The sequence below is a fragment of the Camelus ferus genome, unplaced genomic scaffold, assembly GCF_009834535.1.
Source record: "Camelus ferus isolate YT-003-E unplaced genomic scaffold, BCGSAC_Cfer_1.0 contig377, whole genome shotgun sequence".
Classification (NCBI taxonomy): Eukaryota; Metazoa; Chordata; class Mammalia; order Artiodactyla; family Camelidae; genus Camelus; species Camelus ferus.
The window spans coordinates 908,083-921,651 of record NW_022589048.1 but is presented as its reverse complement, the minus strand read 5'-3'; the positions used below and the strand labels follow the sequence as shown (position 1 = coordinate 921,651).

At 36.7% G+C, this 13,569-nt stretch overlaps 1 long non-coding RNA gene across 1 annotated transcript; it reads left to right on the top strand.

The window, feature by feature from the left end:
- Positions 1-308: 308 nt before the first annotated feature.
- On the top strand, positions 309-13,161 carry LOC116662573. Its single transcript, XR_004318550.1, has 3 exons — positions 309-938; positions 7,379-7,380; positions 13,150-13,161. It is a non-coding gene; the product is annotated as an uncharacterized LOC116662573 (long non-coding RNA).
- The last annotated feature ends 408 nt before the right edge of the window (positions 13,162-13,569 follow it).

Genomic DNA, 13,569 nt, shown 5'->3' with positions numbered 1-13,569 from the left:
AGTCTTGTTAATAAACACCTATATTATTGCTTATACACAGATTAACATTTTCTCTTCACAATCATCATGTAAGGTAAATATTAGTCCAAACTGACAGCTGCAAAAAGCACAGCTCAGGGAGATTAACCAAGATGCGTCTATCAATGACTTGAACCTAGATCTTCTGACTCAAAAGAACATCTTAGTTTCAAAATGTCATGGAGATTAGTATGTTTTGATTTGAATGTGAAGGTGTGTTATTAATTATATTTTGAGTTATTTCTAGAATTCTTCTCTTTGTTACTTTGCTGCCAAGGTGAAGTGAAAATTTTAAATGCTTTGAAAGAAGGAATTAGCGGGTGGTCTAGGGTAACAATAAAACTCTCACACAAAATCAAAGCAGAGTAGAGACACATATTGTTATTTTTATTTTCTGTTGATTGATGTTCCTATGATGCATGAGTTTTAGAAAAGATACTTGTCCCTGACTCTATGTGATTATAAAGTGTATATTTTATATAATATGAGTTTGCCTTAATTAAATGATAGGTTGAGTTTTAAACTAACACAGTACTAATCAGATTCATAGTCTCTTGTAAGGAATACTAAATGTGATTTCTAGATGGGGCGGTTGTATTTGGAATTCTCTGCATCTTCTATTCTCCCACTGTCAAATGGATCATTACATTTTCAACACTTAATTATCTTTTCACCTAAATCGTGTCTTATTTAACTTGATCATTTAAACTGTTAATGTGACTTTTTAATGTTCATCTTGTCTTTATATAAATGAAATGCTATTCTCTAACTTGACTTTTGCTTAACATGTGAAATCTGAAATTTATAAAAGGAAAAGGGAAAGGTGGGAATTTAAGGAAAAAATGGTTATTTGCGAATGAGAATGGTTTTCAGGAACTTAGCCGCTTAGACCTTGGCAGATTCCTTGGACTAGGTATTGGGTCACTCACATTTTTCATAGCTTGTCACACAATTAACTAAATCATTAAAATGGAACTCGTCCACTGTGACAAACTGAAATGACTAAAAGCCTGCCTAAGGCACTGCTCTGTGCAGCTGTTTAAGAAAATTCCATCTCTTCTGAGTTGGTGATGGATAATGTGACAAAAATATTCCGATTAAATTCTAACTTTGGAATACTTAATAAATTAGTAACAGCATGAGAAGTGCCACTTCTATTCACCTGTCAAGGAGGAGGGCTCTGCTGCTGATCTTTCTGCCCTTTTTGTCTACTTTCACGAGAGCTGCTTGCAGCCGAGGGGGTCATATTTTAGGAAGGTACGAGATGACAGCGAGGTAAGAGGAGAGGTTCCTTTGTCACGCCTCTGTACTTATCCTTCCCCCTTCAAACTCGGAGTTACCGAAGAACACAATGCTCTCTTTTAACAGATTGAAGCCTTACCCCTCTCTTCTTCATCATCATTTTCTATTCTTTTTTTTTTTTTGTAATGGAAATATTATTTACTTTTAGTGTTTTAGGGCATTGCTCAGCGAGGTATTTCTTTGCATAAAACAGATATATAGTTTGAAGCAATATTTATGAAGAAACTATGTAAATCTACAATTTCTGGATAGGTCATTGAATGAAAGTTTATAATTTTGCATATACGTTTCCCACTAGGGTTTTGTGGCACGTGTGAGTATGAAATGACACATTTATATGTTTTTACACAGATTAATTAAAAATCATTTTAATCGTTGTTATAATTACTTTTTAGGACAGAGTTATTCATACGTTTTACTGTAGATTTCGTTCCGGTGTGTGAATAACTGCACCTAGGTGTAAAGTAATACATTAGAAAAACGTACCATACTGGAAGTTAGAGCGCCAAGGGTTTAATGCTGGCTTCAACACTAACTACGAGGGTGACCTTCACATGTCACTCAGCTTCTCTGGAACTTAGTTACGCCATCAGTAAAATAATGGAATGGGGATAAAATTTAAGATCTCTTCCAGTTTTAACTACTCTCAGATATCAACACCAATGATGGATAATCACAATACTAACATAAAGGCACGTATCTAGAGCTGTAATGTCCATCTTTTATTTATCTGTCTAAAATTAGAAGTTTGTCTAGTTATAGCAAACTAGTTTAGGAAGTATTGTGACTAGGAAAATTTTCCTGCTTGCTTTCAGGACAAGATTTGTTGAGACCTAACGGGCAAATGGCTTTTCCACGAGAGTGAACCTCTGTTTTAAAGTTAGGAAGCAGATTGCTCAGGCACTTTCTCCATTTGGATGGACAACGTGTGCTCTTCCTTTGAACCTATGATTCTGATCCAGAGTGGTTTCCCTTGCCCCTCTCCACACTGGTCTCAGGTATTCTAATCTTGGCTTGCTCACCCTGTCAACCTTCTCATGCGGGCCTGACTTTGACTGGCTTGATATCCAGACCCATTTACTCTGGTTCCTTTTTTTCCCTTTTAGTTTGCTTTCTTGATATCTTTGCCCTATCCCAACATGACTACCATATTTCTAATCATAATGATACTATAACAACTATTTCCTTGATTTCAAGGGATTCTTCTATGTGAATTAGGAGAAAGGAACAAAATTCTCACCTGGAAAATTCCAATTGTGGATAACAATAATATTATAACTATTGCTATTCCTACTACTGTGACTACTAGTAATGTTCATAGAAGAAATTTACAACAGGTTAAATTTAGTATCTATTTCCTGACCCACCACACCACTTGCTGTAACTAGGTGAGGCTCTTTCCTTAAGCGACTCACTCAGTAATATGAGAGAGGCTTCTGAGAACACCATATACCCGCCCTAAGTGCCAAGGTTAAGTATAGGAAGCTCAGTTGGCTGGGAAAGTCAGTACTGTGATATTACTCCAGAGAAACAAAAATCTCCTGAATAACTACATGTCATGAGTAGAAAAACATTCTTTATCATGAAGTGTTTCCAGACAATCTCTTTCCAGGGAATTTAAAATTTTTTACATTGTCCATTCTATCATGGTATAGTTGAAGTCCTAGCTTCTTTAAAAAAATTTTTTTGTTTCTCTATGCTATAGTATAAGTATAAATCACGCTGTATTTATCTTTGTATTCTAGTCCCAACACAGGATTGATCACATAATTGTTATTATTATGGTTGTTGAATGAATGAATCCACAATGTGGTTGGAAAGGCAGTGCAAACACAATTCATAGGCGTGTCCATGGAACATCTAAAAATAGTACAGGATGACGGGGCACATTTGTCTTATCTGAAAGCCAATTTTTAAACAGAGCCCAAATAACTCCTGGAAATTATAATGAGAAATTATGTAATTTATACTGAGACATGAATCCCCCAGCATAGAGCAATCTACAAAGGAGGTGTATAATAAAAACCTGTTGAATGAGTGTCTAAATTAATGAATGGACACATTAAACATCCACAGAAATGTAACTACTAAGAAATTTCAGCCACCTCAAAGATTAAAAAAAAGAAGAAAGAAAGAAAGAGAGTAAGGCAGGAAAATGGAGGAAAAGAATGTGGAGGGGAGGAGGGGGGAGATGGAGACAGAGAGGGGTCAAGGATGAAGTGGGCTTGGCAGTGAGAGCTGAAATTTTTGAAACAGAATTTTCTAATGCTTATTTACATGTATCCAAGACAAAATGTAAACTCATTAATAGCTTTTGAAACGAGAGATGCAGGTAGTTACAACACTTTGTAATAATAGAAAAGGGAAGAAGGGTGTCAAAGATGACTCCAGGTTTCTGTCTTATTAAGCTAGATAAATGGTTGTGCCATTCATGGAAATAGAAGCCCTTGGACAAGAGTCAGTCTACACAGAAAGATCATGTGTTTGATATTAGGTGAAGTCTGAAGTACCTCTGAGCCAGGCAAATGCAAGCGTTAACCATAGGAGAAGAGGGGAGGGTATAGCTTAGTGGTAGAGTGCTGGCTCAGCATGCACGAGGTACTGGGTTCAGTCCTCAGTACCTCCATTAAATAAATAAATAAATAAACCTGATTACCTCCCCTTCCAAAAAATAAAAAATAAAATAAAACGTATATGGAAATTCAAATGATCTAAAATAGTCAAAACAATTTTAAAAAAAAGAGTTAACCGTCAGAGAGATGGAGAATATAAAATGTGACTCTGAGGGTCGTTGGCAATTAGATGGTAATTAGAGCCATAAGTGGGGATGAACTGGAGTGAAGAAAGGGCACATGTTGAGAAGTCTTCTCTATTCATTCCCTGTATGCCATCTCATATAGACAAGACTGTTAAGTTCATTATGCCAGTTAAAAAGTTTCTGATGAATCAATGAGATTTTACAGACATCTTTTTTCCTTTTTCCTTTTACTTCCTGTCATTTTCTTGATATTGTATAAATAACTGCCCTCCTTCGCAGCTCTTCATACACTCCAAAAAGTAAGGTTTTTTTTTAATGCTAAATTCATTTTTTTCTGCCGTCATGAAATGTGTTTCTTATGTAAATTCATGTTTTATATACAGTTGTGCAAGCTATTAGAGGGCAGTTATGGCATCACAACCAACTTGTTCTTAAAAATGTTACTGTTTAAGGACGTTAAAATTCATTACTCCTAACGAGTAATTTCATATGTTGTAAAACAAACTAAATTGGAGAAACACTTAAAGCCTCCGGAAAAAAATATTACTTAAGATAACAAAATAACTTTTTTTTTTCAAATTTTGCATTCAAAATCAAAGGGAAAAGAAATCTTTGTTTAGCCAGAGCCAGAGCTCGCTCGTTTACTATGTTATACTCAGAGGTAGCCTTTCCAGCATGTTCTGTTTTGTCCTCACAGTCCCTCTTTTAAATAGTCCCCTTGGAAAGATAATTCTTCTGAAACAGAAAAACAACAAAGAGGAGCAAAATGGTTTGCAAACAACTTCAGGAGTTGATGTCGTCTACAACTATCTCTGAAGACACCCAAAAGGGTTTTTTTTTTCCTGCCCTGACATGATTTGTTTCTGAAAACTTCCTCTTTCAGAGTTTTAGATTTGAAGACAGTTCAGATAAGTTGCAGTGTGTGAGAGCTAGACTACCCACACTTCAGAGAAACAGAGAATGGAGAAATATCTAAGGACACGGAAATGTGACAATATTTCACAATTTTCACTGTAAACCATCAGTGTGAGTTTTCTTCAATTCTCAAATTCTCTCACGCTTCCTCATAAGATAGTCGTTCCTTCTACAAGGAAACTTGTTACTTGCATCTGTTCACAATTTACTAAATGTAAGCAAAATGGAGAAAATCATTCTATTTACCCTCTGTATCTTCTTCAATATATTGTTAAATTTCTGATGACTTTATTTTCTTTCGTTTAGTCCAACCTTCTTACTTTTATTTTTTGGTTCTCCCCAGCAGGAGGTTGATCTGAATTCCTTAGTTTTCAATTCCTGGAAATTGAAGTGTATAGTCCTTATTGGGACTACAGCATTGCTGGATATTTCTACCAAAATGGATACAACTGATTTTCTTTTGAAAACTGTCTGTTCACTTGACTTTCATGGCACTATTTATTCTCTCCAGGTTTTCCATAGGTCTCTGATATTTTCCTCTTGTTCTCTCCCCTTGTGAACACTGATATTCTCCCAGCCTCTTGCTTAAATATTGTTATTGCTTTGGGTTCCTACTCTGGTTTTTATCTTTGGCTTCTGTATGTCCCCTTTGGATGGTCTCATCTGTCCTCATAGTTTTAATTATCATCTGCATGCAGATAACTTTCAAATGCTTCTTGAGCTCTGACTTGTCTAAGCTTCAGACCATAAGGACACTTGGAACTTTCACGTCCACTTTCACTCCAGTACGCCTAAAACTGCTCTTTCGTCTGCATTCCTCACTACCACACGTCTAATCCACCAAGTCAGAATCCTGGGAGCCGCTCAGAGCCCTTCCTCTCACTCCTGCACAGCCCGCCATATGTAGTAGGTCCTGCCGACTGTACCATGGAAGCACAAATGATTACTTCATCCAAGCTCCACACACATATTTACTGTTTGGTTTAGGGCTTATCATTTATCCCACTTTCCTTATTCTAGCAGCCCCTTACAGGAATCCTTGCTGGAAATACCCAGTTTTAACATCACAATAGCCCATGAAGTACCATATCTACTTATCCATAAAAAATGATTTCATCATTAAAATAACGCAAAGGTGAGGGGAGGGTATAGCTGAGGAGGAGGACGTGTGCTTAGCATGCACGAGGTCCTGGGTTCAATTCCCAGTACCTCCATTAAAATAATTAAATAAATAAACCTAATTACCTCCTCCCAAAACAAAACAAAGCAAACAAATAAAACAAAACAAAACAAAAATAAATGAATAAAATAAAATATTAAAAAAATGCAAAGCTAAAAGAGTTTATATAATATATCATTGAAAACAATTCTAGACAGTAATTCTTAGGTTATTGTGTTCAAGAAAGAGTAAATTGTCTAAAAGAATCATGTCTAACAAACTTTTAAAATATTAAAAACTGGGATACCTCATTCTAGCATGATAAGTATTACTTTTTTTGGATTCCAAAGTACCTTAGATCTATTTTTGTGTGACGTTTGACCAATAATATCAAGTCATCTCTTTCAGGAAACTTACTCTGAAGTTTCAGGTTTAAATAAGCAGCCTCCTCTGTGGCCCCCTGTCCCACCCTGCCTGTACCTATTTTAACATGTGACATCATGTGCATATTTTATATTTATGACGTAAAAATGTTAAACCTATCCATGTTTTGGTTTCCCTTCTGTTTAGTACATTGACTAGCATGCATTTAGCATTTAGTAAATATTTATGAGCTCACATATGAGAATTAAATGCACATTATTAAGTAAACACACTAGTTCCCAGTTCTTGGAGTATGAAACATATTTGATAAAATTTTGTTGACTTAGTCTGTGTGAGTAGCTGACCTGATATGATGTGATGTGGGGTATATATGTGGGGGGGGTAGCATGCAAAATCACTACTTTACATTCTCCACAGAAATAGGGAAAATGCCACTTATATTTAGCCATGCTAGACCAAGGGTTAAAGTGAGAATTCAGTGTGCTGGCACATATTTGTTTATGTCACATAAGGGCACAGCACGAATATGCTTTGAAGTGATTATTGCTGTGGTAAAATACTGAAAAAAATATATATATACAATCCAATGTGAAATGGGAGAGTGAAGATCTAAATGAAAGCAGAGTGTGCATATTGTTTTTACATTGTACCTGCCAGTCAAGCTGAAATTTTATGAAGAGCTGAGAAGCAATTTTCACTCATGTACATGATACCATGTAGGTCATATTCTTTTATGTAAATCTCTTTCACTTGGGTGTTTAAATTCCAATATAAATGTAGTTCTAAAAAGTATGGCTTTTACTTCTCTCTCTCTTTAATTCATCCTGAGTTTTGGAGAGCAGATGTTTTATTGAGCGTGACACCTGCAAGGGGCGTTGTTTGAGTAGGTGTTGGAACACGAGCAGCATCTGTTTTGGATCAGGGTGGTTTTGTAGGGAGCACTCCTTCCTCCATCCTGCTGTGTCCCACAATCATGAAGTAGGGAGACCAGGGCTTGGAAGATGTGTATTAATTCACAAGTGAAATTAAACAGAAAAGATAAAGGGTCTAGTTTCTCCCTTGGGAGAATCTAGACCTCCATTAGCTTTAAGCATGTTTTGTTTCACCTCTCCATAGAACTAATTGACAAATTCCATATTTTTGCATCCATTTTCCCCAAATATCCAATGTTTTCTGTTATGAAAATCTCTCTTTGTCAGTTAATTATAACTTTGGACAGAGTTTTATGTATATTATTTTCCCTTTCTATAGACATATGATCAATAGCATTCCTGGACTCTGCTGGGACACATCATTGTTGACTTTCAGCCTGGGAAAGAAACAGAACAAAGCAAAACAAAACCAAAAATCCCAAATGCACATATCGCTTGTCCATAATTATTCCTACAGTAGCAGACAATAGCAGGTGAAGTAAACATGGGACACTCCAGGTCATCTGTTAAATGTTTCCTTATTTACTATTTATGAAAGTTTCATTAAAGTGACATAGCTTATTTTCATTATTTACAATTTGGCTAAGATAAATACATTATTACTAATTAAGTCTAGTGATTTTTCTTTTTAGTTCTGAAAAATCCATTTATGACAAAACATACACTTTAAAAGATTGGGGAATTAGGGACCCAAGCAGGTGAAAGAGTTTGTATTACCTTAATCAGTTATTCATTTAATAATTACATCATTCACAGTTGTAGCAGGAAACAGAAATCTCAGACAAGATAATTGAAGAGAGTTTAATGGAGGGACTGATTACTAAGGTGAGGGCAGGGTTAAGTGATAAGAGCAAAAGGTGGTGAAAGAACTCAGTTCTAGCAACCTCATCTTGCATTTGAACTTTCTTATCAAACATAATATGTTTAAAATCGAAGTTGTATTCCCTCTCCAAGATGGGCTTCAGTTGCCACCTCTTCATCACAGTTGAAGGCAATTTCAGACTTCAGGTTTCTCAAGCCCCGCATCATTGAATCGTCTCTGATTCCGCCCTTTTTGCCTCACTCTATATCTAATCAATCAGGAAATTCCGTTGACTCTACCTTCAAAATAGTCCCAGAATCGGAAGCATTTTTACCACGTCTACTGTTCCGATACCAAGGGCCAAGCTTGGATTACCTGGATAACAGCCTCTTAGGTGGTCTCCCTAATTGAGACCTTGCTCCCTAACAAACTATTTTCAAAACTCGCTGTAATCATTTTAAAGTGTGAATCAGATCCTGTCACTTCTGTGCTCAAAACCCTGCAATTGTTCACACTTCACTCACTCAGCCCCAAGGGCTCCATGGAGCCTGGCCCTGTTTCTTCTTGGATTTCATCTGCTTCTTCTGTCCTCTTCTCTCAGTACGCTCCAGCCATTCTGACCTTTTCTTTGAACAAGTCATCTCCTTGTCTAAGGGACTTTGTAGCCCCATGACCTTGGCCCGGAATGTTCTCCCACCCCTTCCTTTTGAAATTCACAAGGCTGTCTCACATATCCGCATTAAGATTTTGTTCAAATGTCATTTAAATAGGTTATTCTATCGTCTCTGGCTTTTACTGGTTCTGTTACAAAATTTGCTGTCCATCTAGTTGACTTCTCTTGCAACTAAACCATATTTTTTCTTGCTTGTTGCATTTACACTTTTCTTTTTTCAGTGTCCTCTAGCGTCAGTATAATGTGTCTGAGTGTTTCTATCCTGACTGAGACTCAGTCCTTCTGGATTCATGTTTTTCATCAATTCAAAAACATAACTCTATGAATATTACCTCTTTCCTATTTTCTGTTTGCTTCTATCAGAGTTCCATTAAAATTTCACTGTAACTTGTCATTCTATCCTCCATGTCTTATAATTGATCCTTCAGAAATTCCCATTTTTGTCTCTTTACATTGCATGATGGATGAATTCTCTGGTGTTTACTAAATCTTTCTTTAATTGTGTCTAATCTACTGTTTAATTTCTCTATTGAGTGTTTAATTTCAAAGACTGTATTTTTGACTATTATAAGATTCGTTGGATTTTTTTTTTCAAAACTGACTGGCCTTATTTCATACTGTCTTATTTAAAGTCTCTACATGGAAGAAGTTCTGTTAAAGTTCCACTGCATCATGGTGGTTGTTTCTATTGATTTGTTCAAGGTAAAGTGTTAACTTATGTATTTTCTAGTTTCATAAACTCAAACTTGAAAAAAATACATGATGATAGCAGTCTAGAGTTGATGAATAAATGAGTTTGGACACAGGACAGAAATAAACACAGAACTTCTCCAAAGGGAAACGCTCTTGGTCTAACTACAAAGGTGTTTCACCAATAAAGCCCTGAAAGAGGTTAAGTCTCAGGGCAAGTCAAGACCAACCCAAGAGAGACAAATTTCCTTCTGCTGCTGGTCATCTTCATCGATTTTTCTTTTTTTAAGTCCACCAATTTCTGAAGTAGTAACTGTTCATTGCTCTTAGCTTTTTTGTGGAACTTAGATTTAATTCACTCTGCTTGCCCCTGGCTTCATCCCTTTTGTCTGCTTCTGGAATAACTACTATAGTTCTGGGTTACTGACACTAACAGTCCTTTCCCCAACTCTGCCAGGGTTTTGTCTCAGTTTCTGGCCTCTGTGGGTATTTGCAAACCCAACTGTACATTTAAAGAATATTTGCTATCTATTTCAGTAGTTGCAGGCTGTATGACCTTCCATATTAAGGTATTACAATGTGCTGGACGTCTACACATTATGTGTTCTCTCATCATGGAAATGAATAAAAATTCAGTCTGATTTATCTCCATATATCTTAAATTTTCTATTCATAAGGTTTTTAGCTTTGTTCTAAGATTAAATGGTGTTTAGTCAACCAAATCTAGTTTAAAAATTGCAGACCCTTATTTTCCTGTGTTCTATTGCTATGATATTGAGTTCAAATACACCTGAACCTCTGTTCTTCAATAAAATAGGTACAATTCTATGAGCTTCTGGTTTTATAATTTTAGTTTATATACCTAATTAACATATTTGCAAAATACTATATTTCAAAACACACTGTATGAATATGCCACATAAATAGTTAAAATTTTTCATTGAATTCTCATATGAAAGTATTTTTTCCACATTTCAGTGTCAGCAAATCACACTGGTGCAAACTGAAATGACTTCAAACATAAGAAGCAATCTAGTGTTTTCTTTCCTGTACAAGACAGTAAACAAGTCATGGGAGATGTCAATATAACATCAAATTTTAAGCCAAACTAAAGGTCTATAAAGGGTGTTAGTAGCAAACCTTGTTATTCTCTCTGGCTCTGGGAAACTGATCTTGGCAACACTTGTGTAAGGCTTCTCGGCTGCCTGTAGAGTACCACTTAAGAACATCACCTTTTGACCTTGTCTGCAAATACTGGATCCCAACCAAGTCCAGGACCAGGTGTGATTACGTACCTGCTACGGAGGCTCTCAATGTCCTCTCCGTGGGAAGCACGTGTGTTATGATAGATTATCAAGTTGCCGTTCAAACGGTAGTTTGACACAGGCTACATCTAAGTATTTTAAGCAAAGGCAAACAAACCCCCAAACAACTTGACAGGTGGAAAAACAATGTGGCCTTCCCACAGGAGGACATCCCTCAAATGACCCTCTTGTCACAGCAGGTGCTTTGAATGGATTTTTCCCCCCGCAATGGAGTGTCAGCACAACTCCTCTGTCCCTGAGCGGCAGGACTAAGGACAACCTCAGGCCCTGCAGGGGAGAGCTGCTCTGTATAAAGCCAAATGGCCTGATCAAACCACCCACCAGTGCTTTGGATTATTGAGCATTTTGCTCTAACCAGCTAAGCTGACACCGTAATGGTACCTTCGGTGATGCTCCATGGTTGAAAGTTGCCAAGGAATAGCGCTAGGGTGTATAGGAAAGGTGGCCGCCAGCAGGTAAAATGTGGGCTGAATCAGGTAGCAGACAAGACAAAGCTGAGCCAGAAACACAAAAAGTGTTTATTCACAGACCAAGGCTATTCTTCTATGAAGGCCCTGTGGACCAGACCGCTGTTCTCACGCTGATTCTCTCTGTTATACCCTTATGCTCGGACAACAACATGGCCAGCAGCCATGCTAGCCAACAGAAGCACTCTTGTGTATCTACCCCCTTGCCTTGTTTTTGTAACCCTAAACTTTAACCGCTTCCCGTTTCTTCCTCCCATTTCTTTCTCTTAAACAAATCACACGTGGAGGAAAATCACCAGGCAAAAGTCTGGGAGTGTAAATGGGCTAACATTCCATATTGGAGTCTCAATTTTTTTCTACGGCTTACTCTTTTCTGAACTTTTTTTTTTTTTTTTTTTTGCATGTCATTTGGTATCTAGGATATGAATCTAAATGTTCAGTAAGTTCACATTCCTTGATATTTTACATTTACAGATCTACAGTGACATGAGTATTCTCATCCACACACTTCAGAATGTTAATATCTTTGTGTATTGTTCTTATTTTTGGTAGATGATGAAATGAGCCACTATTTTATAGCCACAGCATCCAGCTAATTCCAGAGAACCGAAGAAATGATTTCAGATGCCTTGGTTCTGCCTTCCAAAAAAGATTACAAGTTTGATTATAAGATTACAAAAGATTACAAAAAAGATGTCAAGTTGTTATTTCAGGGCAGAAGTCATCCTCCTTATGTATCTTCTTGGCATAGCACTAGATACTTGTGTCCTGTTATCTCTGCCTACACTCTCTCCCCTTCAGGCCCAGTCCCTCCTGCACTCCACTGAAAATGCACCCCTCCCAAATACTACTTTTATCATTCTCTCATCTTCTTTAAAACTTTTCATAGATTCTTGAAACCTACAGGATAAAGTGTGCCATTCATGATCATAATTGTCATGTCAGTCCTGTCACCCCATGGCTCCCCCCGAACACCAACAAGGCTGAGTGTGCATTGGCTGGTCCCTGAAACTTGGGGTGAGTGGCGGGAGAGGACTGGAGTCAGGGATCGCTGCAGTAAGGTGTAAAAGTGTGCCCAGTGACTGTCCAGCCTGGCTTGTATTGGTGTCGCAGTGGAGACTGGGGCAGTGGAGGCCAGGCTGGGAGTTTACACTTGTGATGAAAAGCATCCTTGAAACTGTGGATACTCTGAAGGTAGGCTGCTTCGTTCCCAAAAGTTGGAAGTGGAATTTGAAAAGAAGGAAAAAACAGAACAAGAAACCGTGTTTTGATCATTCGAAAGAGTGTAGGGAAAACAATTATGAATCCTATTTTATGAATTTCATAGTAGCCCTGAAGCTCTGTTCATTACTGTTCATTTAGGAGATTCTACAATGTGTTTTTAGTGTGTGTGTGTGTGTGTGTGTGTTTGTGTGTTCTTCTGAACAACAACAGCAAAATTAAATAATTGCTTACTATCTAGGCTTTTGGGTGTTAGTCAAGTAATGCATTTTTCTCAATTTTAAGGATAGCATGGATGTGAAGAAAATGTTAACCAAAACATTTCATTGAAGAGTTGAATATTTTAAACCTCAAATCAAAGAAATTATTTTATTATTATATTTTAAATCATACATATATATTATTCCTTGAATTTTAATATAATGGAGCCAACATCACAATAATATAATTTAACCAAATAAAATTGAAATTAAAATAAACTTAGTGGGGAGGATATAGCTCAGCGGTAGAGCACATGCTTAGTTAGCATGCATGAGGTCCTGGGTTCAATCCTGAGTACCTTCACTAAATAAATAAATAAATAAATAAACAAAGAAACAAACAAACAAACAAACATGAACAAAATAGTGAAAAGATACTACGTTATAAGGCAGGAGATACATATAACATGCAGAGACTAACAAACATTTTCTACACTTAGAATTTAAAAATTCAATGTCCCATTTGCCTATTAAAAAGAAACATAGGTTTATTCTGATACAATTTGTTAACACATGCACAAATCACATACACCATTTTTGTTATTTGATTACTGCTTTTAACTCCTTGGATTTTGTTGGATATATCAAACTAGTACACCTTACATCCAGTTAATTGATTTGCATCTCTAGCTTCTGCCCTTTAATTGTCTATATCTTCTTGAT